Genomic DNA, 25,535 nt, shown 5'->3' with positions numbered 1-25,535 from the left:
AAAAATAAATGAATAAAACAATGAGGATGAGGGTAAGGTGCTTGGTTGGTGGCTCATCTCTAACAATTCTGAGAAGAGTCACAGCTCTCAGAACATCTATTGATGGTCAGCCGTGGTGTATGCACCTGTCACCTCAGTGCATGCTTAGTAGAAGCCAAAGGATTGGACTTTCAAGGTAACCCTCTACTAAAGGCCAGCCTGAGCTACTAGAAACCAGTATTTCAGACATGAAAGTGGGGACTGTCACCAGGTTGGCTTTCACTTGCTACAGATTCGGATGCCGCGTTGGCGTGGACTCCGTTTTAGTGTGTGAGGACTGAGCTCTCTTTCCTTACACTTGTCTCCAGTCGGTTCATGTAAACCTGTTGCTCACTCTCCCTGTCTGGGCTGCATTCAATCCATCTCCCTGCCAAAGCTCTGTGGCTGCACCCCTCTCCAAGTCTCATTCTGGTCCTCTCCATTGTTTACAGTCTTTCCCTCCCACCTCCAACATCTGCATCCTTAGTATACTGCAGGTATCTAGCAAAGAGATTCAAAGAGCCCAGGACAGAACAGCCAAATGCCAAACTCACCTTGATGAAGTCTCGGTGAGGACAGAAAGTTAGCCACACAGAAGAAATCACCTTGGCTGTGGAGACCCTTATAGTGAAAGCCAGAGGTACTGGGATTTTTGCCGCGGATGAACTATGAGCACAGTCAGCCTGCTGGGGCCAGCATCAGGGATGCGAGCGAGACGGTCAGCAGGGTGGACATGGAGCTCACTTGGTGGAGTGCTCGCTGCAGATGCAGGAAGCACTGGCTAGATCCCAATGGCAAGTACATTAAGTGAGGTGGTCCACATCTGCAGATACACCCTTTGCAAAGGTAGAGAAGAGAAGGTCAAGGCCATCAAAGGGTACATGAGACTCAACCTCAAAACACCAAATAATCAACTTGAAGAGGGGAGGTGGGGAACGAGGTCCTGGTGACCCTGGCCATGCTTGCTCTTCAGTCCTTTCCCTACACACTGGTGTACTCGGCAGACCCACTCTCTCCTGTACCAGGAGCATGCTACCACTGGCGTCCTGTTCTACTCATACCCAGCATTGACCCCAGAGCAGAAGAAGGAGCTGGCTGACACCACTCACCGAGCTGTGCTCCAGGTAAGGGCATCCTGGCTGCAGATGAGTCCACTGGAGGCACTGCCAAGCACCTGCAGTCCATTGACACAGAGAACACCAAGGAGAACAGGCACTTCTCCACCAGCTGCTGCTGACTGCAGATGATCCTGGGAATCCCTACATGGGAGGGGGTGTCCTCTTCCACGAGACACTGAACCAGAAGGTAGATGATGGCTGTCCCTTCCCCTAAGTTATCGAGTCCAAGGGTGGTGGTGTGAGCATTAAGGTAGACAAGGGTGTGGTGCCGACGGAGATACCAATGGTGAGACTACTACCCGAGTGTTGGATGGGCTGTCTGAACGCTGTGCCCAGTATAAGAAGGATGGAGCCAACTCTGCCAAGTGGTATTGTATGCTAAAGGTATTGTATGCTAAAGACTGGGGAACATACTCCCTCAACCCTTGCTATCGGGGAAAATGCCAATGTTCTGGCCTGTTATGCCAGCATCTGCCAGCAGAATGGCACTGTACCCACTATGAAGCCTGAAATCCTCCCTGATGAGGACCTTGATTTGAAGCACTGCCGATATGTAACTGAGAAGGTGTTGACTGCTGTCTACAAGGCTCTGAGTGACCACCATGTCTATCTGGAAGGCACATTGCTGAAGCCCAATCTGCTCACCCGAGGCCATGCTTGCACCCAGAAATTTTCCAATGAGGAGATCGCCATGGCAACTGTCATAGAACTTAATCACACAGTGTCTATTGCTGTTCCTGGGATCACTTTCCTGTCTGGAGGGCACAGTGAGGAAGATGATTCATCAACCTCAATGCTATCAACAGGTGTGTCTCTGCTGAAGCCCAGGGGCCTTGACTTTCTCCTATGGCCGAGCCCTGCAAGCCTCTGATGTAAATGCCTGGGTGGGAAGAAGGAGAACCTGAAGGATGCTCAAGAGGAGTATATCTCACAAGCCCTGGCCAACAGCCTTACTTATGAAGGAAAGTATACCCCAAGTAGACAGTCTGGATCTGCAGCCCATGAATCTCTCTTCATCTCTAACTGCCTGCTGACCAGAGGTGATCTAAGGCTGTTCCATGAACACTCCAGGCCGCTGCCTACCACTTGCTATTGAAGAGGGGCCTTCAGGCTCTTTCCCCTCACTCTTGTTGCCCTGTGACTGGTGTGCAGTGTTGTCTGTGAATGCGAATTCTGCCATCCCTTCCAGCCCACTGCCAATAGTCAGCTATTTAAGGGGGAGGGTAAATAAACAGGAAGGTAGAGAGAATGCTAAGAGTAACCAGTCTCTAAGTTCTTAGTGACAGATCTGTAGTATTCTCCAAAATGTCTCTTTAAAGCCAGTCATGGTGCCACATGCTTGGCATCCCAGAAACTGGTAGGTGGAGCCCCAAAGATCAGCACTTTAAGGTGATCCTTTGCGCCAGCCAAGCCTACATGACATCCAGTTTCAAAATACCACCCTCAAAACAACTATTACCATAACAATGTTAACTGTGTTGAGCGAGGAGGAGCTGTCAGACAAACCGCTCCACCTCACAGAAGCTCTGCCAACTGCACATTTTCCAATCACTGTGAGGGAAATCCAGAAGCTGCAGAGAACCAGGATTGCCGCGGCCACCGCTCACTCCAGACAGCCTGCACTGGCCTTATAAGGCCAGTAAAGACAGGACTCTGGATGACTGTGTACTCATTTTTATCCTCTGGTATCCCACCAGAAGGGTTGTGATAGATACAAATAATAAGCCTCTGCTTGCATAAAGGGCTATATATGCTTGGTGCAATACTCTTGGGAAACACCTTTGCAGGGTGAAAGAGGGCTGTTGGCTTGCTGGCTGGCATACCTGGTCTTAGAGTCAAGTTCTTGTATAACCCAGTCTGACCCTAGACTGGTGAAATAGCCAAAATGATCTTGAATTCCTGATCCTCTTGCCTGAGCCTGCCGAGTCTGAGATATTACAGGCATGTCTGAGACAGAGTTATCACTTTATCATCTTGCTGTCCTAGAACTAACAGTGATCCCTGTGCCTCTGGCACCTGCATGTTGAGTGTATAGACCAAGGTCACCACCATGCCTGCCTCATATCCTGTAGCTTTGGATGTTTTGACATCATCCAAAGCTTGCTGCTTACAACAGACGAGTCTCAGGGACAACAAAGAACTCTCTACAAGACTCATGGCTCCTTCTCAGAGCAGCTCGTCCTGAGCACACCAGCCATCCCTCCTTACTCTCACACTCAGTCCATTACGTCTCCTCCCCTAATCATGCAGGCAGGGGCCGGGCAGTGAGACACCACTCCCACACACAAGACCTTCCAGAAATAGTCCAGTCTACTCAAGGCGGTCTTCTCCACCTTGGCTCGCTTTCCCTCAAGAATACCTATAAAGGCTCCACCCCAGGCTCTCCTCTCACCGGAAGTCACTGTAATGCCCAGAATGACCTCAGACTCACGGTTCTCCTACTTCTGCTCCTGAGTAGTGGGATGCTATATAGTATTTTCCTCCATACTGAAACATTTATCCTGGAGGAAGGCTCCTTAGGACTCAGGAGGGACTCAGGAAGGACTTAGGACTTAGATCTAACTGAAATAGTCCATCCTAGGGACAGGTTTGTTAAGATACATGAGTAAGCAACTCCTAAGTCTCAGGGAGAGTTCTTAAAAGCTTACAAGATTCCCAAGGCCACTCCAAAAGTGAAAGTGAGCAGGGAGGGCTTCTGGGAAAGGGAGACTCCTGGGAAATCCTGCAAAGAGCCACAGGGATACAGCTTTCACAGGACATCACTCAAGCCAGGCTAGGCTCTGTGGTGATGCAGCTAACTTAATCATCCATGCTCCTGCAAGTAACCCGCACTTGAGCTTCCGTAAGACACAACTCATTTGTTCACTAAGCTGGACTTGGATGACATCATTTCTTTGCTATATCATTGGTGCTCTATCTGGGTAAATAATCCTTTGTTCGCATCTCCCCAGGAAGAGCCGCATACCAGACATTTAGGCATATACCGCCACACTCACCTTTTGTCCTCATTGCTGCCTTCTGTGTCTGAGCCAAGCCTGATGCTGGCCCTGCCTCACATATGGCATCATCCCTCTCAAGGGGGATCCATGTCCAGAACAGCTGCCCTGTGTCCAGCCTTGTATGCTGCCTGTGACTGTAAAGCCTCTATCATCCGAATCCCAACAAAGCATCCTTAGTAAACTGTAGAGGTGAAGGAAGGGGTGGGGAGATAATACGACAGACAATCACTCCATCTCTAACTCTCAGCAGACTTCATGAAGGCAGAAAAATGACTGCACAGAGGAATCTTCTTAGGCAGGAGAGCAATGGTGAAAGGCAATTTAAGAGAAAAGACCACTAGGGTTGGAGGCCCTACAACCTGAGTGACTGACTTACAGTGACTTGTTGTGTCTTACAGAAGCTCAAGTGCGGGTAGCAAAGATCAGCCACAGAGCTAGAGACAAGAAACTGTTACGACACCAAGATTTTACGACTAGGGATGTAACTCATCAAAGAAAAGAGTGCTAGTCTATTCTGCCAAAGCCGTGGGTTCAATACCCAGCCCCAATACATTAAATGTGGTTGTCTGTCTCTTGGCCAGGCAGAGGGAGGCAGAAGGATCAGGAGTTTAGAGTCACCCTATACCACTTAGAAAATAGACTAAAGATTTATTAAAAATAAAAAGGGAAGAGAGGAGGAAAGTTCAGTGGGTGGCTTGGCTCTAAGAAATATGAGAGAAAATGTATAGGTTTCTGAAAAGTATCTTTTAGAGCAATCATGGTATCCATGCCTTGCTCCTGAGAAACTCAGAAAGAGGAACAGGAGGATCAGGACTTCAAGATGAGCCTCGGCTTCAGGTCAGCCTGGGCTGCTTGAAACTCTATTTCAGAAAAAGAAAAAAAAAAAGCAAAAAAAAAAAAAAAAAAAACAACGTTCACCACGGCTGGAGAAATGGATGATGGCTCAGCAGTTAAGAGCATGGGCTGCTCTTTCAGAGAATCTCTGTTTGATTTCCAGCATCTATGTGGCTGCTAAAAATCACTGTAAGTCCAGTTCTAGGGCATTCCCACCCCAACCCCATGACCTCTTTTGACCTCTACAAGGATCAGGCATGCACATGGTACATAGATATGCATGCAGGTAAAACACTTACACACACACACACACACACACACATCAATTGCCAAACAAACCTCAACCCAAAATAATTCTGTTGAGTGAGGCACAGCTGATCCACAGTCCCCATCACAGGATCCACGCACTGCCCTCACAGTCCATCACAGGATCCACGCACTGTCCTCACAGTCCATCACAGGATCCACGAACTGCCCTCACAGTCTATCACAGGATCCACGCACTGTCCTCACAGTCCATCACAGGATCCACGCACTGCCCTCACAGTCCCCATCAGTTTTCATTGTTAACTGACAATTTAGAGTCATCTTGGAAGTGGACACACCAACTGAAGAATGATCTGGAGCATACCTGAGACTGTCTTGACTCATGATTGCTGTGGGAAGGCCAAGCCCGTGTGGGCAGCACTAACCCTGGCAGGTAGGCCTGGGCTCTGTATAAGAAACCTAGCTTGGCATGAGCAAGCCAGGAAGCAGAATTCTGCTTCAGTTCTTTATGAGTTCCTGCCCCAGCATTCCTCAATAAAGACTGTAATCTGCAAGTGTAAGCTAAGTAAGCCCCTTTCTCCCTCAGTTGCTTTTGGTCAGAGTTTCATAACAACAGCAGAAAGCAGACTAGAACGGATGTTTTAGTCACTGTGAGGACACACTCGCAGATACAGAGGACCGACCAGTGCTCACCTTGGAGAAGCCTGGATGATGAGAGAAAATTTAAAACACAGAAAACATCTTCCTGGTTTGGGACCCATGAAAGGGTTTGGAGAAAAATGACCACTGGGGTTGGAGGTCCTCTGACCTGAAGGTTCTTCACGAGCACTGGCAGCCTCCTAGGAGAAGAGAGAAAGGATTGGCACTAAGAAATGGTGACGTGAGGCTGAGAGACAGTTCAGTAGTTAACATCACTGGTTCCTCTCCCTGAGGACCAAGGATCAATTCCCAGCACCCAAATGGCAGTTTACAACTCCCTGTAACTCCAGTTCCAAGTGATCCAACACCCTCTCTGGCCTTCATGGACAGCAGGCATGCTTGTGATGTGTAAACATACATGTAGGCAAAGCACCTTATACACATAAGATGTAAAAGCATAAAATGATATATGTGTGTGTATACATAAACTATATGTATGTGTGTATATATCATACATATACTATAAAACAGCCCCCCCCACATTAGTTCCATTGAGTGGGGAACTGCCTGTCAAGCAGCCCCTCATTTGCTGGCTGTACTGCTCTCAGGTCAGCCCTGCTGCTGTGGACACTTTGTAGTTACGGTGAAGCCACTCCAGCAGCTACAGAGGATCATAAATCATGTCTGAAGACCTGCTCCACCTATAGCTGCTCTATGACAGACTTCAGTGGCCTTGGAAAGCATCACTCCTCCTAAGCAAGACAGAGCTAGTAAAGTATAGATGACACCACAGACACCTCCCATCTTGTGATAGCCACAACCAAAAGCTTTCCTTCACATGAAGGACTTTGTCAGCACCGGTGCCCTGAGCAGCTCTGCACCCAATCCCCCCAAATCAAGAGAAGGCTGGACTCCCAGGAGCTCTAACACGCCCAGGAACATAGGATAATAGGATTGTAGGATCTCAGGAGCTTGGTCACGCCAGGATTTCAGGATCCCAGAAGCAGCCTGACTCCCAGGAGCTATCACACCCAGGATCTCAGGATCACAGGACCACAGAGACAGCTAGACTCTGAGGAATTCTGACACAACCAAGATAACAGGACAGAGAGGTTCCAGTCAGAGACAGTGAGTGCAGGTAGCACTAGAAATAACCAGATGGCGAAAGACAAGTGTAAGAACATAAGCAACAGAAACCAAGGTTACTTGGCATCATCAGAACCTAGTTCTCCCACCATAGCAAGTCCTGAATACCCCCATGACACCAGAAAAGCAAGATTCAGATTTAAAATCACTTCTCATATTGATGATAGAGGACTTTAAGAAGAACATAAATAACTCCCTCAAAGAAATACAGGAGAACACAGGTAAACAGGTAGAAGCCCTTAAAGAGGAAACACATAAATCCCTTAAAGAATTACAAGAAAACACAACCAAAACATGTGAAGGAATTGAACAAAATCATCCAGGACATAAAAATGGAAGTAGAAACAATAAAGAAATCACACAGGGAGACTACCCTGGAGATAGAATAGGATACCTAGGAAAGAGATCAGGAGGCATGAATACAAGCATCACCAACAGAATAGAGACAGAAGAGAGAATCTCAGGTGCAGAAGATACCATAGAAAACATTGACAGAACTGTCAAAGAAAATACAAAATGCAAAAAGTTCCTAACCCAAAACATCCAGGAAATCCAGGACACAATGAGAAGACCAAACCTAAGGATAATAGGTATAGAAGAGAGTGAAGATTCCCAACTTAAAGGGCCAATAAATATCTTCAACAAAATTATAGAAGAAAACTTTCCTAACCTAAAGAAAGAGATGCCCATGAACATACAAGAAGCCTACAGAACTCCAAATAGATTAGATCAGAAAAGAAATTCCTCACGTCACATAATAATCAAAACATCAAATGTACAAAACAAAGAATATTAAAAGCAGTAAGGGAAAAAAAAGTCAAGTAACTTATGAAGGCAGACCTATAAGAATTACACCAGATGTCTCACCAGAGACTATAAAAGCCAGAAGATCCTGGACACATGTCATACAGACCCTAAGAGAACACAAATGCCAGCTCAGGCTACTATACCCAGCAAAACTCTCAATTACCATAGATGGAGAAACCAAGATATTCCATGATAAAACTAAATTTACACAATATCTTTCCACAAATCTAGCCCTACAAAGGATAATAGAGGGATAACTCCAACACAAGGAAGGAAATTATACCCTAGAAAAAGCAAGAAAGTAATCTTCTTCCAACAACCAAAAAGAAGATAGTCGCACAAACATAACTTCACCTCTAATAACAAAAATAACAGAAAGTAACAATCACTTTTCCTTAATATCTCTTAATATCAATGGACTCGTTTCCCCAATAAAAAGACATAGACTATCAGACTGGATATGTCAACAGGACCTAACATTTTGCTGCATACAGGAAACTTACCTCAGTGACAAAGACAGACACTACCTCAAAGTAAAAGAGCGGAAAACAATTTTCCAAGCACATGGTCCCAAGAAACAAGCTGGAGTAGCCATTCTAATATTGAATAAAATAGACTTTCAACCAAAAGTTATCAAAAAGATAAGAAAGGACACTTCATACCCCTCAAAGGAAAAATCTACCAAGATGAACTCTCAATTCTGAACATCTGTGCTCCAAATGCAAGGGCACCCACATTCATAAAAGAAACTTTACTAAAGCTCAAAGCACACATTGCACCTCACACAATAATAGTGGGAGACTTCAACACCCCACTCTTATCAATGGACAGATCATGGAAACAGAAACTAAACAGAGACAGAGTGAAACTAAGAGAAGTTATAAACCAAATGGATTTAACAGACATCTATAGAACATTTCATCCAAAAACAAAAGAATATACCTTCTTCTCAGCACCTCATGGTACCTTCTCCAAAATTGACCATATAATTGGTCACAGAACAGCCTCAACAGATGCAACCCCATGCATCCTATCAGATCATCATGGACCAAGGCGTGCTGTCAAGCTGCTAGTGTATGCTCTCTCCAGTTTCTTTTCTTTCTTTTTTTTTTTAGGCACTTAGAGCTATGAGTTTTCCTCTTAGCACTGATTTCATTGTGTCTCACAAGTTTTGGTATGATGTGTCTTCATTTTCATTAAGTTCTAAAAAGTCTTTAATTTCTTTATTTCTTCCCTGACCAAGTCATCATTGAGTAGAACACTGTTCAGTTTCCATGTGTATGTGGGCTTTCCACTGATTTTACCATTTATTAAAATGGTATAAAAGCAAAGAGGAGGAGAGGGGTTGGGATAGGGGTTTTCTAGGGAGGGGAAATGGGGAAAGGGGATGGCATCTGAAATGTAAATAAATAAAATATCCACTAATTTTTTTTTTTAAAGAAGGACTTTGTCATTACTAACGGCAAGCTCATGGTTCTCCTACTTCTGCTCCTGAGTGATGGGACGTTATGTAGCATCTTCCTCCTGGGTAAATGAGCAGGCTACTGGATAACTGGGTGTTTTTGTTTGGTTTTAGCTTTTTGAAACAGTGTCTTATATAGAACAGGATGACCCCAAGCTGGGATAACCAAGATGCCCACTGAATCCTGTTCTTCCTTGGTGCTGGGATTAATGGCATGTGGCATCCCGCCAGATGTGTTTTATTTGAGACAGGGTCTCTCCTTGCAGCCAGGCTCATCTGGAACTCACAACAATTTTCAAGCCCTGATACCTGTACAGGGCTTTGTAGTACCACACCTGACTTAATCTCTGTCTTAGGTTGTTTTGACATTATCTAAAAATTGAAGGTATGGGACAGATTTCCCATTTCCACAGTAGAAGATTCAAAGATAGCAAAGCTATCCACCAGAGACATGACTTTCATTCACTAGAGGCAAATTGGAGACAGAAGCAGGTAGATCTCTATGAATTTGCAGCCACTCTAGTCTACATAGTGAGTTCCAGTCTAGCCAGAGCTATATAGTGAGACCCTGTCTTTAAAAACACACACAGACAGACAGACAGATAGACAGACAGACACAGACAGACACAGACACACACACACACACACAAATCCCACAGACAGACAGACAGACAGACAGACAGACACACACACACACACACACACACACACACACACACAAATCCCAAACCATTCAAGGCTGAGTCTATTCTCCCAACAACTTCTTCTTTTTTTTTTTTTTTTTAAAAGATTTATTTATTTTATTTATGAGTACACTGTCGCTGTCTTCAGACACACCAGAAGAGGGCATCAAATCTCATTACAGATGGTTGTGAGCCACCATGTGGTTGCTGGGATTTGAACTCAGGACCTCTGGAAGAGCAGTCAGTGCTCTTAACCACTGAGCCATCTCTCCAGCCCCCCCAACAACTTCTTTATTTAACTGTCATACTCAAGGTGGTATTTATCATTCCCTAAGTTATCCATTGTATTTACCAAGCAAATAGATACCACTCCTACAACCAAATCTCATCAAATTCTTCCAAATGACTGAGGCTAAACTTATATCCTTCCCTGGCTTGATCTCCTCTCAGAAATGTCCATTAAAACCTTGTTCCAGCTTTTCTCTCATTCACATTGCATTCTTTGAGAGCCCAGCACTAGCCTGAAACACACCATGTACCCCAGAAAGACCTTACATTCACAATTCTCCTGCCTCAGCCTCCTGGGTACTAGAATTACACATCCACACCAGGCTCTCTACCTCATCTTCTGTCTCTTGATGTCACTCATGTTTATTCATGATCCTACCTGCATGTAGCACCCTCTCTGGGTGAGATCTGTGACTGTAGAACCATCTTCCTTACAAGCCTCACTCTGCTCTCCTGTGTCTGGAAGGTCTTCTCCTCCCACTTCAACCATCCGCATCCTCAGTGCACTGCCAGGGTCTGTGGAAGAGGCTGGGAGGGAACAGGGCAGAGATGGGTGGTCTAACACACCTTTATGAAAAGTAGAAAGAATATTAAACATGAGGAAGTCTTCCTGATGGGGGAGCCCCTAACTGTGAAAGGGTAGTGAAGAGGAGTGACTACTAACGTGGAAGGTCCTCTGACCTACATTGGCAGGAAAGAATCTACTCCCTAGGAGCAAAGACCAGGGATTGCCATTAGGAAGGATGTGGGAATGCACTACAGTTGGTTGTGTACTTGTTTAGTGTGCTCAACACCCAGAATATTAATCCCTGGAACCAAGCATGGAGACACAGGTCTGTAATCCCAACCCTCTTGTAGTATTTGGTTCTCTCCTTTGATCCGGTGGGTTCCAAGGATGAAACACAGGCAAGTGGGTTTGCTGACAAGCACCTTAGGCTGAGCCATATTACCAATCCATAGATCTGCTCTAAACAATTAAAGTTATTCCTGGTAGCAACCTTCCTGATAACACCTCATTTTTATGCAAACTTGCTCAAACAGAGATGTATCTGTCAAGGAGAAACTTGGGTTGATCTGGCCTTGGCTGGTTTAGGGTTCATATACAATAAAGACAATTGTCTTCTGGGTGAACTTTCAGGAAAAACCCCATTTACCATTTTATGCCTGTGCACAGTTAAGTGTGCATATGATTAAAGAGATGCATCAGGAGGAGGCTTAGGATGGAGGAGGCCCCGAGTGAGTGATGCTCTGAGTACCAGGTTCAGTTGATATGTGCATGGCCCCACGGGAGCAGCAAAGCCTGGTCCAGGTAAGGCTCAGAGGAATGGCAAAGCCTTCCTCCAGGGTCCAAATGTACATGTTGACAGTGCGCAGAAAATGTCTACCATAGCTTCTGACCCAAATATGTATGGCATGAAGACTTCTCATCTATAGATTACTCCATCCAGCTGTATATAGTAAGTTGGCGTCTTTGCTTATCTGTATGTAACAATCCCACCTCCCTGTTAAACTGTATACGGTAATTCTTCCTTCATATTCAACTGTTTATAATAAAAACACTGAATTTCTGGGTTGCTGTGATTTCTCTATCAGAGAGCTCAGCCACCCAGGTCCAGCTTTTCTGCGTATCTCTGCATTTGCCTTTTCTTTTTTCCCCTGTGGCCCTAGTCAGGCCATCCCTGGAACTGTGCTGGACATGGCAAGAAGAGCATACCCAGTAGATAAAAGATTATATAACCCCAAACTGTCAGTCAAGATAAGAGACCCAAAGCCAGTAACAACTCTTGCTCTAGCAGTCCACTGCCTTATCTACTCAGCCACCTCATTCCACACCAACTCATGCTTTTAATCCCAGAATTTATGAGGCAGAGATAGGCTGACTGATCTCTGTGAGTTCCATTTTGTGCATAGCACAGCCTGGTCTACCTAGCAAGCTCTAGGCCAGTGAGGGCTGTATAGTGAGACATGAAGAAGAAGGAAGAAGGAGGAAGAGGAGGAAGGAAGGTAGGAAGGTAGGAAGGAAGGAAGGGAGGGAGGGAGGGAGGGAGGGAGGGAGGGAGGGAGGGAGGGAGGAAGGAAGGAAGGAAGGAAGAACAGAACTCCCACTAATCAGCTCTTCTTTTTCCTAAGGCCCATAAAAGGAAGCACCCAATGGCCCTGAGTACTCTAACCCAAGAAACGCTTTGCTTGGCTTCAGTGGACTGATCTGTTAGACCTCCATGCCTCTGAATAAAGGTACCTTGTCATCTTGTACTCAGGTTGCACTTTGTAATCCTTTGAATAAGACACCAACACCAAGAACCAGAAAGTATCTGGTCCAGACAATGACTCTGAGGCATGTGGCACCCTCTCTGGGTGAGATCTGTGACTGTATAACATCTTCCTTGCAAGCCTCACTCTGCTCCCCTGTGTCTGGAAGGTCTTCTCCTCCCACTTCTACCATCTGCTTCCTCAGTGCGCTGCCGGGATCTGTGGGAGAGGCTGGGAGGGAAGAAGACAGAAGCCTAAGGCAATGCCCTGTTTCTATACAAACATGTTTGGAGATGCATCCAGCCTCCGGAAACAGGGACTAGAGCAACTAGGACTGGTTTTAGGTACACACACAGTAAGTAATACAAACTGAGTCCACTGGATGACCTTTAAAGAAAAGTGATTCCCACCTTAGCCATGCATAACTGAGTGCACAGATTAGAGCCAGTTGCATTATGGAAAAGGGCATGCACAACAGATGAAAAGTTTACATAACCAAAAATCTGTCAATTAAAAAGGAAGTCCCAGAGAAGCAAGGAGGCCTCTGAACACTCTAGTCCAAGGCGCCCGCTGCTCTCATGGCTGCTCGCATGCGGCACGTTGGATCTGTGCCATGACTTTGCTTCTCAATGGTTTCTCAGCCGATTTGCAATCTACACTTTTTCATTTCTTTGAATAAGATGTCAAGAACCTAGATGAACCCAGTTCCAAGATTACCTCCTCATGGTAACAGGAGGATGAGGAGTGTAAGGTCATACTGGGATAAGTCAAGGTCACCCAGAGCAAATGAGACTCAGGGTGAAAACCATATGGAAGTAGAATAAAGTACAGGAATGAGTACAGATGTAGGCATTGGGTGGCCTGTCTCTGTTATCAGTGAAAACTCAAGTTCTCTCAGAAGCTTCTGTTTAGAACCAGTCTTGGTGTAGCACGACTGTCACTCCAGCACTTGGGAAGTGGAGGATCAGAACTTCACGGTGATCTCAGCTCCAGGCCAGCCAGACCTCCATAATACCCTATTTCAAGAAACCAACCATCAAAAGGACCAGCACCAGTGAAGGATAGTTCTGTTGAATGGGGAACTGTCAGTCAACAGCCCCATTTACAGACAAGCAGCTATACTGCCCTCATGGCAGGGACACTGTAATCACTGCAGGGACACTCCAGCAGACCGAGTGGACCACTAACTATGGCTGAAGATCTGTTATACTTGTGCTAGGCTGCCTTCACTGGAAAGTAGTGCTTCTAAGGACAAGGTGGAGTGACCTCTGACCACAGTATACTTGGTTCTGCCAGGCTCAGGTGCTAGCACTTGCCCTGGCGACCAAGCAAGCAGATTTTGTGATTGGTACAAACAGGATCTTTTGTAAATGAAAGCTTGTCCCTTATGAAACACACCCTCCCTGCTAAATGGGCAACTGCTTATCTTTTTTTTTTTTCTTTTAAACTTTTTGAGGTCCTGTCTCATCCAACCCAGGCTGTTACCCTGCTGGTAGTGTAGCTAAGGGCAACCCTGACCTCCAGATCTTCCCCCTTCGGCTTCCCAGATGCAGGATGTCTTGGATGTGCCACCACAATAGGCTTTGCTTTGTGTTTTGTTTTTACAAAGAAGATCTTGATTTGTAGCACAGGCTAGTCTTGACCTCACAATTCTTTTGCCTCAACTTTCTAATTGCTACAATTACAGGGATGCACCATCCCTGTCTTAGCTAGGGTTTTATTGCTGTCAACAGACACCATGACCAAGGCAACTCTTATAAAAGAAAACATCCAATTGGGGCTGGCTTACAGTCTCAGAGGTTCAGTCCATTATCATCATGGTGGGAAGCATGGCAGCGTGCAAGCAGACATGGGGCTGGAGAAGGAGCTGAGAGTTCTACGCCTTGATCCACAAGCAGCAGAAGGGGACTGTGAACAACACTAGGAGAAGCTTGAGCGTTTAGCATTTAAGACCTCAAAGCCCAACCCCACAGTGTCATGCGTCCCCTAACAAGACCACACCTACTCCAACAAGGCCACACCTCCTAATAGTGCCACTCCCTGTGGCCAAGCATTCAAACACATGAATCTATGGGGGTCATACCTATTCAAACCACCACAATCCCATACAACTTAGTATGTCTTAGGATATTATTGACACATTCTAAAGTTTCCTAGGTTGGGAAAGACTCTTAATTCCTACACTAGCTAATTTGGAGGAATACACTGAGTTTTCTAGCAAGAATATGGATTTCATCTACAAGCGAATCAATCCTGTCTAAACTCCTAACAGTTTCCTTATTTAACTTTAACACACAAGGTAGTATTTCTTTTCACCTAAGCTACCCAGAGCCAAGTACTGGACAAATATAACGTCACCTACACTCAAATCCAGCAGAACCATTCCAGTTTTCTAGTGCTATGCAGTGTACTCTTGGGGTTGGTCTTGTGTGCTGTGTATTCAGATACTGAACTCTGTACCCCAAGATCAGGTTGCAATGTGGACATGGGCACTGTATTGTCCAATGTGCTATAAAGCATGCTCCCCAATAATCTCTGATTGGATAAAAAAAGGCTAGAGCCTGTGACTGGACAAGGGAGATGAGAAGACAGAACCTTGGATTGAGTAAGGAGACCTCAGAAATCATGAGAAGAAAAAGGGGAAGGAGGACGTTGCCATGAGGCATGATGGACAGACCATCAGCACGAGGCCAAGAGGAGCTCACCCTGAGGACACACATGGAATAGGGCAAGACTCAGATGGCAAGTAAAGCAGCATTATCTGATTATTAACAGCCTAGTTGGGTAAAGATAGTTCAGAACTTGTTAATAAAATCTGATGTCTCTGTGATGATTACTTAGAAGTTAAATGGGATCACATGGGGCAGAAACCAACCATAAAATTACTTCTATAGTGTACACTTTCTTGGCTTGCTTTTCCAATTAAGGCTCTGCCTTAATTCTAGTCTCCCTTTTTGAGAGCTCAGGCTATCCTAGGACTTCCTATATAACCAAGGTAACCTGGAACTCTTGATTCTCTTGCTTCAGCCCCCCTCCACCCCCATGCTAGGATTATGGGTGTACACTTCCGCTCCATCTTTCTTCATTCTTCTCTTTTCCTGTTTTATTCAAGCTGGTCTTTCTCCCTCGGACATGCCTAGTTTTCAGCAACTTCCTCTCTTGGTGGAATATAACATTTTTTTTCCAGGCCTCAACCTGGTACCCTCCAGGGCCTTTAAGATCTTTATCATCTAGAACAGTTACTCTTGACTGCCAATGTGACAGGATGATCGCAGAGACAAGTCCTAGGCATGTCTGTGAGGAGTTAGTAGATCAGCATAACTGAGGTGGGCAGACCCGCCTTACCTGTGGAGGCAGCATTGCACTGATGAGGTCCTGAAGTAAACAGTAAGGAGCAACGTCACAGGACATAAGCACGCATCAGTGTCTCCTAACTGCAGATGAAATGTCACAGGTTGTCCCAAGCCTGTTACTATGATTTCCTACCATCATGGACTTCCCTGTGGTCCCACGTAAGCCTTCCCTCCCTTAAGGTGCTTCTTGTAAGGTATTTTTTCCAGAACACTGAGAACATTACTAATATAGAAAATTGTATCAGTTCCTAGGCTGATTTGTGGTTCTTAGGCTGTTTCAATTGGTTTGTGGGTAGATCCTGGGAAAGATGCGTTTCTGGGCCACAAGAGGCATAAACTACCATAGGCAGAACTTACCACAGGCAGGCCATTGTGGTGACAGTCTTATGAAACAAAAATACTAACGGAGACACAGACAAGGGAGGAGAAGACACACTATCAGCAACAGGGCTTTGTGCAGTATTATGGTAAAGGACCTGGGAGGAGAAGACACACTATCAGGAACGGGGCTTTGTGCAGTATTATGGCAAAGGACCTGAGTGCAGTCTGCTCTTGCCCCGAGAACTTCAGTGAAGCTGAATTTGAAGATGATGGGCTGATTTGTTTGGCAGGAGAAATTTCAGGACAGGCTAGCATTCAGGCTTCATAGAGCACTGTTGGCTGCCCATGTTACAGTGAAAGAGAGCAAATGCAAAGAAGTGAGGTGTGAGAACTGTGATGCTGGACAGTTACAAGCAGCTAACCTTGAAAACCTGACCTCAGACAAGGCAGGGCCGAGAGAAGCGGTGCCGTTACTGAGATTATGCCACTAAAGAGAGACTGAGAACTGTGTACGTAAGGGTCCGTGATTTGTGAGGAACAATATCCCAGACTCAAATCGTGTGCAACAGCAAAGAGGTTTAGTCTGCAGAGAACCTGCAGCGGCCTACCATACATCAGGATGGAAGACAGAGGTGTGGACTTTCCAGGGTTAGTGTAAAGCCTGTGAGGTAGGAGTGATGCTTATCTTTCCCCTTGATTGGTTGGCTCTGTCTCCAGTGGTATGGATGCCTTTGTGATTCAGTGGGCTGGGGTCCTGGAGTGGGTAGACTGAGAGAGGGACTTGAGCATCAGAGTCATCATTCCTTCCTGACCACAGGGAAATACAACCAGCTGTCCCAAGTTCCTGCCATCGTAGCAAACTGCATCCTGCAACTGTGGACCAACAGAAACCGCTGCTGTATTAAATTGGTTTTGTTGGTATTTTGTCATGGAAGTGAGATAGATAATAAAATATGCCATCCTACCTCCAACATGGGCATTCTTAGTATACTAAGGATTAAGCTTAGCATACTTTACCTTGGATATGTAGAAAAAGATCTGCCTTGGATATGTGACAGATATGGCAAATATCTAACTCACCTTGATGAAGAGTTCCCCCTAAGAAACATGACAGAAATGTAAAGGCCATGGGGCCTTCTCTCTGAAGGGAGATCCTAAGGGTGAAAGGTAATGAAGGGAAATGACCAGTAAGGTCACAGGTCCTCTGGCAGGAATGACGTCAGCCAGCACGGGCAGCACAGCTCAGACTCCTGAAAGCAAAGATGCATAAATGTCCCTAGAAAAGATCTGGGCGTGGTGGGCTGGAGAGATGACTCAGAGGTTAAGGAGTGCTTGCTGCTCTTAGATTTCAGTTCCTAGCACTCACATTAGAAGGCTCATGACTTCCTGTAACTCCTGCTCCAGACAACCCAGTATCCTCTTCTGGCCTCTGCAAGGATCCACACATACATGGCAAGCACACATACGAACACACGGGGGGGGGGGGGGGGTTTGTGTGGAGAGAGAAAACATGAGGGCTGTGGGTGTACCTCATTATCTAGTCTGTCTAGAGCCCTGGGTTTGATACCTACATAAACCAAATAAACTACATATGGACACCCATGCCTGTAATTCCAGCTCTTGGAGGGGGGAGGTAGAGGCAGGAGGAGCAGGTCATCCTGTGCTACACTGCAAGGTCAAGGCCAGCCAGGGCTACCTGAGTCCCAGTCTCAGACAAGTTTAAAGAAAAATCAACACAACAAAGGGGGTTGCAAAGCACCCTCAGAGGGCAGAGTCAGAAGCCAGGTCTTCTAACTGCTGCTCCCTCTCCCCAGAATGAGGCCACACCCCTCAGTCTCCCAAGGCCAGCTACAGAGAGCTGCTGTGACCTTACAGCTCTTAGAGTTCTGATCTCTCTAGCCCCCTTACAGCGCCAAGCCCAAACACTTTGATGCCCAGACAACCCTGACATAACTTTTATCTAGTACCTTCCTGTCTTGTGACCCACACCACATAGGCTAGGTCATGTGATGTGGAGCTTATCACCCCTCCAAAAAAAATCTTGTAAAGCACTACCCCCCTTTTTCATTCCCTTCAAGGTCTCCATCATGCTATACTGGAGTCTTTCTTTCCTCATGCTGTCCCTCTTCAGGCCCCATCACGGTCACCTCTGCTCACGAGCCTGTAGCTCTCCCTAACAAAGCTCTATGAAGGGTGATTCACTTCAGCATCTGTTTCCTAGGACCTTGCTTTTGTCTGTTGTTATATACAGCAGAAAGCTTGTCTCAAAGAGTTACTAGAGGAAATTCACAGTTCTCCCAAAAATATCCTTAAAGCCAGACACGGTGGCCATGCACTTGGGAGGGGAAGACTTCAAGGTGGTCCTTTGCTTCCCAGGGCCACATAAGACCTTGCTTCAAAGAAACCTCTGGAAACAGGCACTAAGGAAACACTAAGTTGAGTGGGGAAGTTTTGGCTAATCCGGTCCTTGACTGGCAATAAGCTGGACTAACCTCATGACTTTAAGAATCTGCTGTTTGCGGCCTTTTAATCACTATGGGGCTACCCCAGCAGCTGCAGAAGACCTCTCTGTTCTGTGATCACTCCACACAGCCCGCACTGGCCTTGGGAAGTAGCACTCCTAAGCAAGACAGGGCTGAATAAAGTCTCGATGATCCTGCAGCCATTTTTGATCAGGGTAGAGAGGAAAAGCACATCTCCCAGGTGGTCCAGTTGAAGGGTAGTGATTGATATAGACAAAAACCTTTCATTTGCACAAAGGACTCCATTATAATAGTGTTCTTTCTTTCCCACACACCCAGGCCTATCTATTTACACTGGTTTCTTTGGTCATATTTATTTATCTATATATTCAATTTTGATTTTTGAGATAGAGGGCTCAGGTAACTCATCTCAGCCTAACCCAAACCTGATTCTCCTGCATCAGCCTCCTCAGTCTTGGGACCACAGGTGTGTGTCACACTGCCCAGTTTTGTTTAGTTTTTTTTAAATTTGTTTTGTTCAGAGATGGGTATCTCACTTTGTAGCTCAGGTTGGCCTACAACTCACACCTAGCCTTCTCAGAGTCAGGCTTATAAGGATGTGCCACCACCCCTGACACACTGTATTTTAGGATATTTTGACACCTTAGGAGAGACTCCCCCTTTCCAGGTTAGCTGTCTTCTGGAGACTTCCAGAGCTCTTTTTGTGAGGCATGTCTTTCATCCACATACCAACCAATCCCATGTCTCCATTCTCAATACCTTCCTTATCTAATTCTGACACACCAGCCTCTCTTTCCCCCTCCTAAATCACCAGGCAACCAGACTCCGCCAAGATGCCTCCAAACCACCAAACTATTCCTATTTGGCAATGCCTTATTCATTCAGCCCTGGTTTACTTTCCCTTCAGAAATGCCAAATAAAAGTTCTCCCCACGCCGGGCAGTGGTGGCGCACGCCTTGAATCCCAGCACTTGGGAGGCAGAGGCAGGTGGATTTCCTGAGTTCGAGGCCAGCCTGGTCTACAGAGTGAGTTCCAGGACAGCCAGGGCTACACAGAGAAACCCTGTCTCAAAAAAAAAAAAAAAGTCCTCCCCCCACCCAGGCACATCTCCCTTGTATTCTTTTCTTCCCTTTCATTTCTTTAGGAGTCTCGATTAGCTTGGAATCTATGGAATTCTCCAGGCTGAGAGACTCATGGCTCTCCTCACTCAGGGCCTGTTGAGATCACAGGCCCTCACTGCCACAAACAGGTTTTTTCCATCTTTTTTATCCTCATTGCTATTTACTGCTGCTGGATCCAAACCCTGTGTGTCCCCTCGGCCCTGCATGACAAATAGCAACCCCATTTCTGTTCTCGTGACCATATAACCAGCTTCTTGACAAGATGCAGTCTGGTCCCCAGTTGGGCCTATCAGGTCTTTATCAATATCTACACAACACCCAGGGATCAAGGAGAGGGGAGGGGAGATAAGAGGACAGAAAAAGACCCGTGTGTCTAACTCACCTTGCTGAGAGAGCAAGAGAAAAGTAAACACTCTGAAGAAATCTCCTTAGTAGGGGAGAGCCTAAAGACGATGGGCTTCAGTTGGCTAATGCTACTGAAGGGATGTGACCACTAGGGTTGCAGGTTCTTGTATCCAAATGACCTAGTTCCGTACCCAACAAAGCATACACCTAGGAGCAAAGATGAGGGGTTGTCACTAAGAAAGGTTATTAGTGACAGATAACTCAAGCCATCTCCTGATAAGATTAAGATATTTTAAATTAAGTATTTATAAGCCTTCGGAGTGGATATAGGATTTCTGATTTACTCAATACAGGTCACATACACTGCTTGCAATGAATGTAGGAGCACACATTCAGAGGTCTATGGCTGGTGAGATTTTTTTAAGTAGACTGAAATAAAATGGAAGAAGTCGGTTAGGGATGTAGTTGAGTTGGTAGAGTGCACGAGTCCCTGGATTCAATCCCTAACTCCATGTAAATCAGGCACAGTAGTGCAGTCTTCACTGGGGAGGTAAGACAAGAGGGTCAATAGTTATCTTGGCACAGAGAAAGCTGATGTTCGGCTACTGGAAACTGAGAAAAATGTAAATGAAGGTGCTCAAGGAGCATCTTGTCTCTGTTGTTGGAGAAAACTCATGGCTGTATGAAAAATACTTTTCAAGAGTTGTTCATAGTATCAAATGCCTGTAATCCCAGAGTTTAGGAGTCAGAATGAAGAGAAGCAGGAGTTCTCAATGACTTCCTCAGTTATGGGCCAGCCTGGGCCACAAGAAACCCTATAACAAAAGATGAACCAACCAAAACCAACTAGAAACAACAACAACAAAACTTTAGTGTTTCTGAGTGATGGCTGCCCTCCTGGCAATCATGGTGTACCCAATAGTTTACAGTTCCTGAGTGGACACTACAGCATCTTTGGAGGACCACTATGACCTGGCTGAGGGCATATCCAGACAGCCTGCATTGGCCTGGGAAAGCAGTACTTCTAAGCAAGACAAAGTAGATGACCTATAGGCTTTTTCATTCAGGCCAGAGGGGGAACAGTTCTCGTGATTGATACTTATAATACCTCATTTGCATGGAGAATTTTGTGCAATTGGTACAATGCTCTTGGCCTACCTTCACCTATCCCATAAGCCCTCCTGGGGTTTTTGTTTTGTTTTGGACAAGATGACCTATAGCACAATCTAGCCCCAAACTGGCTTTGTAGCCAGGCATCACCATAAACTCCTAACTAGCCCTCCTGTCTTTATCCCTAAGTGCCATGACTACAGGCATGGGCCAGCACACCAAGCTTGGCTCACTTTCTGTGGCCCCAGTCTTGGTGTTGCAAAATTGGTCCCAGATAAAAGTCCTTCCAAATTATTTTGTGTTTGTCTGCTTTTTGATTTTATAAGTAGAGTAGGCTGAGCTTGTAAGTCAAAGAGTAGGCAACATGGTTATATCCTAGAGCAGCAGGGCCTTAGTTCTCTACACTTTGAGGTTAAACCCTTTGACACATGGCCATCTTTCAGCCAACACTAGAAGAGCCATTTCTCACTTGCTCACTGTTCTTATTTTTTCTCTTTCCCTTGCTGACTCTTCCTCCTCTTCTTCCCTTTCTCTTTCTAATAAAATAAAATAAAATAAAATAAAATAAAATAAAATAAAATAAAATAAAATAAATTGGCTTTTGGAGACAGGACATTTCCTAGAACTCACCCAGGTTGGCACCAAACTATGTGGCCCATAGTTTGATGGACTTCAACTTCTCATTCTCTTCCTTATAAACGCTGGGCAGAGGCCACATCAGGCTCCTTATTCACAATATTTGAATATATACTATATAGATGTATATGGATCGCAACACAATCGAACCCAGAACAACACCCGGCAGATAACGCTTACTTCTGGGCAGGGCAGAAAGCCAGGCTGAGTATCATATAGTCCAAAAAGGACGCTAGATTTTCTTGAAAATAGCCTGGAAGGACGGCAAGAGCCGAGGCCTACATCCATCGCTGCTACTGGCCACCCCAAGAAAAACCCACCGAAAATTACACCACAAATTTAGGCTGACATTACTCCAACCCAAATCCTCCCCCCCACCCCCAGCCCTATGCTGAGTCTACAGCAAAAATGCAACCTGCACACGTGGCTGTGGTGGAGTTTCCACTGGGCAAAAAGCTACTTCCGGCTATGGCGCCTATGTCTGGGTATGGGTGCCGAGTGGGGACACGCTGCCCCTGGCCTGGACACTACACTAGATCTAGGAACGCACAGAATGATGATACTCTTTACCAGATTCCCTATACCTCTCCTCTCGCTGCCTTCCTGATTACTCTTTCAACAGAAACACCACATCTGACAGAAGACACTCTCACGTGAAAAAGTACGGGATGCCAGGGGAGAAGATGCTTTCTGAAAAATGACAGCAGTGCATTATTAGCTATAACCAGGTTGCTCAGAAAGCCAAGATAAAGTCTCAGAGCTCAGCCAAGAAAAGACAGGTGTTTAATAACAGGAAGGGAAAGCCTGTTCTTCCCTTTCTCTTTCTAATAAAATAAGATAAAAATTGGCTTTTGGAGACAATATATTTCTGAGGAGGGAAAGCCTCAGGTAGATTTGTCATTTTACTTAATGTAGCTTGGTTCCTGTAATTTAGGCAACATCAGGATCTTCTTTATAAATTAAGATATTATGTATATATAGAATAAATCATTAGGAAATTACTATGCCGACATCATTTGGGGGACAGACTGTTATGAGCAGTACTTGAATAATTATACAAATAAAGTTCATCTATTAAGAGCAAAGACTAAAGGATCATGGGAATATGAGCATAAAAGTAAAGCTCTCCCAGGGAATCCTTTACTTTCACACAGGGTTCCCAGGGAACCCAATAGAGAACTTTAGAAGTGTGATATTAGGCTAGAGAGAGGGTTCAAGCTCTAAAGGTGCTTGCCACCGAGACGGATGATCCCCAGAGTCCATGTGCTGGAAGGACAGAACTGGCTCCAGGAAAACTGTTCTGACTTCCACGTGAACCTCCCCACATATACACTAACTTAAGATAAGGAAAAAATGCAAACTAATAATTTTCAAAGCAGAACATTTCTTTATTTGTCTTCTTTATTCCTTTTCCGACAGTCTTGCTATATAGGACATGGAGGCCTAAAGCTCGCTGTGATCTTTGCCTCTAGTGTGACACTGACTTGACTTAATTTGCTTAGTATGATCATCTCGAGTTGTATCATTTTCCTGGGAAGGAGACTTTTTTCCCGAGACTGTCACATATAGAGCAAGCTGGCCTTGTCCTTGCTAGCTCTCTGGGGATGACATTGAGCTTTTGATTCTTTGCCTCTGTCCCCTGAGTGTCAAGCTCACAGGAATGTACTGCTACACCAGGTGGTAACTGTTAATGAGGTGCTAGAAACTGAACCCAGGACTTCGTGCATGTTAGGGAAGGACCCTAGCAACTGAGCCACATCCTAAGTCCCTCAGCGAAGCTTTAATCAGTAGTCTTCTGATGACCAATAATGTTGAACCTTTTCTCCTGTTTACTGGTCATTTGTACTTTATGTTTTGAGTACTGGATGTTTGATTCCATGCAATCCTGTTTGTCAGTTGTCGGCATAATGAGGGGAAAGTCCTTGCTTATGCTTATGTTTTGAAGTCTTCCCACCCTAACACCAACTGTCTCCTGTAATAATTTCAGGGTTTGAGTCATGCATCAGTGTATTAGTTAGGGCTCTCTAAGGTCACAGAACTTATGGAATGTCTCTCTATATTGAGGGAATTTGTTGTGATGACTTTCAGTCTGTAGTCCAACTAACCCAACTGTGTCAGCTGTGAAAGGGAAGTCCAAGAATCTAGTAGTTGCTCAGTCCCACGAGGCTGGTTATTTCAGCTGGTCTTCTGTAGAAGTAGGTTCTAACAGATGTATTGGCAAGTAAGTGCAAGCAGGAGAAGAAGAGGAATCTTCCTTCTTCCAATGTCCTTATGTAAATCTCCAGCAGAAGGTGTGGCCCAGATTAAAGGTGTGTACCACCATGCCTGCTTCTGGGACTTGCTTTGTCTCAGGCTGACCTTGAATTCAGAGATCTCCTTGCCTCAGTCTCCTGGGATTAAAGGCATGTCCTACCTTGCCTGGCCACTATGCCTTGAGATCGCCATATCTAGATCCAGTCAGAAACTATGTCTTCCAGCCTCAAGATCTGGATCACAGGTGAGCTCTCCAATTCTGGATTGTAATTCATTCCAGATATAGTCAAGTGGACAACCAGGAATAGCCATTACAAGTAGGTTTTTTTTTTCTTTTTAAAATCTATTTTGAGTTGATTTTTCTTACAGGGCAAGAGAAAGGGATCTACTTTTATTTTTCTACTTCAACCAGTTTTCCCAATACCATTTGTTGACAGAGACAGTCAATACTTCAAGAGTGTCCTTGATCACCTAGAAGCTTTGCGGGTAGCTTGTACTACATGAAATTCTGTCTCAAAAAATAATTATAAAATAAACAAAATCAAGACAAGATAAAACAATAAAATCCAACCATATAACACCAATACTTCAAAATAAAAGAGCAAAGAACATAAAAATGTTTGAAAACAAAGAATATGCCAATATCCCCAGACACAAGTTAACCACTGATGTCCAGTGTTACTTGTGCCTTTACTACAAATTATGTCGTGAAGAACATACTACCACAGGCTGAGCATTATAACGATAGGAAGTTTATTTTAGTTCACAGGTAACGTTTAGAGAACTACGTCTGGGACCTTCCTGCCGGCAGAGTCCCATGGCTGCACAGGCCGTCATAATGGTCATAATGGTGAGAGATGGGAACATGAAAAATTTTAACTAGCTTTTACAGCAATCTCCGTAAATAACCAATGAATCCGAAAATCCGTTAGCCCATTAATTGCATAAGTGGTTTAATCCACTCATGAGGGCAGATAATTAATCTCCTCTTAGATGTCCCACCAAGTCTCCTCTCTTAATCTCATAAGAAGGATTACATTTTGACATGGGTTTCACAAGGGGGAGACCACACTCAGACTGTACCAATTACTTTTATTATAGAACTGATGATCGAGGATAGAGCTGGACTCCAAATGCAAGCCTTTCAGAAACCACTCCCCTTGCACCCTCTTAAGAGATAAGTTCTCTGAAGAGTGGGCATGTAGCTCAGTGAGCAGAGTGCTTTCCTGGCATGCATGAAACCCTGGTGTGACGCGCCGCCTCGCCGAAAAGGAGAACACGCCACACTTCAGGATTCTTCTGACAGCAATTTACTGGTTACAGCAATTTCAGATGATGTTACAGCTCTTAGATGGTGTTACAGCTCTTAGATGGTGTTACAGCTCTTAGATGGTATTACAGC

General features: G+C 45.1%; 1 pseudogene; it reads left to right on the top strand.

The window, feature by feature from the left end:
• The first annotated feature begins 679 nt into the window (after positions 1-679).
• LOC114611356 overlaps positions 680-25,535 on the top strand; it is a 37,378-nt pseudogene continuing 12,522 nt past the window's right edge.

The sequence above is a fragment of the Grammomys surdaster genome, unplaced genomic scaffold (assembly GCF_004785775.1).
Source record: "Grammomys surdaster isolate TR1022 unplaced genomic scaffold, NIH_TR_1.0 126109, whole genome shotgun sequence".
Lineage (NCBI taxonomy): Eukaryota > Metazoa > Chordata > Mammalia > Rodentia > Muridae > Grammomys > Grammomys surdaster.
This window is presented reverse-complemented; position numbering and strand designations above follow the sequence as displayed.